The sequence below is a fragment of the Ambystoma mexicanum genome, chromosome 2p (assembly GCF_040938575.1).
Source record: "Ambystoma mexicanum isolate Mex_15411 chromosome 2p, UKY_AmexF1_1, whole genome shotgun sequence".
NCBI classification, from domain to species: Eukaryota; Metazoa; Chordata; class Amphibia; order Caudata; family Ambystomatidae; genus Ambystoma; species Ambystoma mexicanum.
Genome location: NC_090923.1, coordinates 82,116,560 through 82,119,894, shown reverse-complemented (window position 1 = coordinate 82,119,894; position 3,335 = coordinate 82,116,560). Strand labels below are relative to the sequence as shown.

General features: G+C 41.3%; 1 long non-coding RNA gene across 1 annotated transcript; it reads left to right on the top strand.

The window, feature by feature from the left end:
• Window positions 1-997: 997 nt before the first annotated feature.
• LOC138565831 (uncharacterized) lies at window positions 998-2,788 on the top strand. Its single transcript, XR_011301643.1, has 3 exons — window positions 998-1,068; window positions 1,621-1,689; window positions 2,178-2,788. It is a non-coding gene; the product is annotated as an uncharacterized lncRNA (long non-coding RNA).
• Window positions 2,789-3,335: the final 547 nt, after the last annotated feature.

Genomic DNA, 3,335 nt, shown 5'->3' with positions numbered 1-3,335 from the left:
CCGGAGCCCTCGGACCACGCTTGGAGTTCTTTTCCCATCACACCCACTCGGCTTGTTAGTTGGGGGCCTGGAGAGAGTTTCAGGTGGGGGAGGACCATGGGGACCCTAAGATCCCTTTCCACGGAGCCGGAATGAGGCATGGCGACCGGAGGCTCCCGGCAGGGAAAGGTGGCGGTGGAACTGAGGGGGTAGGGATGTCATTTCACCAAAATGTCAGGTGTAGCGGAAGTGACATGACACGGCCCTTGGCATCTGATGACATCGCAGGAAGTGATGTCATTTGATTTGACCCCACCCCGACGTGACATTATGGGAAGCGATGGAACACAACCTTTCATCCCTTGACAAAACAGGAAGTGGCATCGCATGGTGGATTTATAATACCCCGAGCCACTTGGTCAGTCTAAACGCTTTAGAAGAATGGCCCTTGGCTCTGTGACTAATTCTGTACATTCTTCCTGCATATCTTGCATTATAGTCGTGTAACCAATAACATGCATAGAATGGTATGCGTTCAGTAGTATACTTTGATACAATCCAGTAATAACATCCTAGGATTCCTATTAGGTCTTTTTCATTTGGCACCACTATACGGGGCTGCCCCGATAATCAAGTGAGGCACTATATGGTTCTAATCCAAGTGTTTGCTATACATAATCTGAGGCACAATATGAAGTGTGCATTATTAGTTTTCCAGTGATATTACTCTTTTGTGAGGCTATTGTCTTGCCTGTCCACACTGTATGCCGCATGAACGGTTCGAGTGGGTCGCCTGCCTTTCTATGCCGGCATGATTGAGGCCTTATTGCTGCTGTGCCCCCAGCAAACAGCGCGTCGTACGTGTCTTTATTTACAAAATGAGCAGGCTTACATAGACAACTGGCATAGGTCACCTGTTTATGGTCATGTGACCTATAAATACATCATTTTAACGTTGCAGCCTTGGCTGTCGGCCAGCCATGCACGCAGCACGTCAGACGCCTCCCAATGTGTTTAAAACAATTGGGCGCGTGCGCAACACTGTATCGCTTGGATGGCCATTGTGAATGGATTTTCTACGTACGCAAGGTAAGCAAAACGCTGGATTTATTTAGTATTCTTCTAGGCTTGGTTCAACATGAAGCATCACTTAATGCCTGAACAGGCCGTGTGTCCATCTTGCATTCATTCGCGAATGTTCTTTTTCTTGTACTTATCCAGCAGACTGCTATCCACTACCTTCATACATACCGCCGTCTGGGTGATCTTTCTTATGATCCCGAGCGGGCGTTCAGAGATTGTTTCAACACTCCATGGCCACTCTGCCGTATATTTCAATTACATTTACAATCACTGCGGCAACAGTGAATTAAAACTTGGGAGACAGTGATACGCTTTAGTGTGCACACAATCCTTTTGATCCATGTCAGCAAATTTCATCCAGCCTTGCAATGTGATGACGGTGTCTGGCTCTATTTTAGACTCCGTTTGAAAATAGCCGTATATGCTTTGGCCATTTATTTAACAATGAGATATACCTTGGTGACACCAAGGATATTTTCCTGTAATTTGGAACGTTACAATGGTTCATACACTGGACATTAGGTCTGTTTCTTCTTTCTTTTCTCTTTTTGTTCATAGCATCTGATGGATATACAACATGAAAAGGGTGGACGAATGCCACTTGCGATACTCCTTCGGTTCGATGAGGTACGTGATTAAAGACATCGTTACCAGCCCGATCCATTTAAGGGTTCTGGTTCATTTATGCTCTTCTAATTCCGGCTTTCTTGATTGGGTGAGTTGGATTCCATCTATCCTGTCCATTGGAACTATCTGGTTCTGTTCATTTAGCCACTCAATGGTCATTTTGATTCACTAATATGAATTTAGAGTTGTTCCCAATTTCATGAGCCTTTCTTGTTTTGCCTCCTCTGTTTTTTTCTTCTATGTCCCCACAGACTCATCCAATGAGATCTACACATGGCCAGACTAACACGTCACTAGAATTGTATAGTTGACGTTGGGATTGGCCAGCCTTGTTGAGTAAATGGTACAAATGGTTTTCTCCCAGCTTTATAATTATAATTATATTTATGTTGAAGTGTTTGTTGTTTGACTTTGATTATATGAAATGTGCCCAGTAGAGTTTCCTTTTAGATTTTAAATCTTATATTTTGTTTATTTTTTCTTTTTAGGATTGACTCCCATCTTTGGATGCATCTATCTAGTTCTGTTCTCAAAATTGCGTATAATTGAAGTCAGCCACAATTTGGGGCTGTTGACTACAAGGTAGAATTTCATCCTGAGGAAGACGGGCATCAACTGGAAATGCGGCTAGATGCTTTCACCCCGTCGAAACTATCAATATGACTCTTTTCAAAGTGTTAGGTTGACTTTAGAACATTCTATATGTCCCACACTAGGTTAGTTGATGTATGGCACCTCTATTCAATTGTTTGCATATTTATTTTTACTCAAATTAATATTATCTAAAATTTGTGAACGTATATTCTCTAGATGTTTTGTAAGGTATTCCGCAGACATTTGTGTGGACACCACTTTCCCTCCTTGAGTGATCTCCTTCACTCCCCTTGGGTTTTCGGTGCCTCGCACGTTGGCTTTCAGTGTGGACCCTTCAGTTGGTCCGCTTCAACGATGTATAATGTATTCTTATTATGATGTATTTCTCTGCAATATATTGATCCAAAATTTGGTATAGGCTTATACAGTCTGAATATGAATTTTATCTATTTTGTGATAAAATAATAAAATGACTATGTATCTTTTATAAAATGACATAAAATTGCTTGTTGTTCTTTGCACTTTCGGGTCTCACTCTGGGCTTTTTTCCAATTTTTCTTTGTCTGTTTAACACTCATGCATTAGATCCTATTTGTGTTCCGCTTGACATGACTTTTGTTTGATTATCGCATAGCATTTTACCCAAGTACACTACGATAAATATGGTTATGATATCACTCTAATGTGATATACATTCCATACAAGAATGAATCACCATATGTATCGTTGATATCAGTGTGTATGGGCCCATATTACCAAATAACTGCGAATGCAAGCCTACGTCCAAGGCCAAATGATAATGATGTGTTGTTGTGTAGCACTTACAATTAAGCACTTTACATAGAACAAACATACATACAATATCACCCAACCTGTGTTGCTATTCATTTATAGTCATCAGAAGGATGAAATGCTGAGTAGGCCTTGCCGGGATTTGAACCTACGGAGCTATCTTACCAGCTATAGCAATCTTACCGGCTATAGTAAAATGAGCACTTAGGTGTCTGAATGTTCTCAAAGTAAGAAAGCAAATTACACTCTGTAGTGAATAC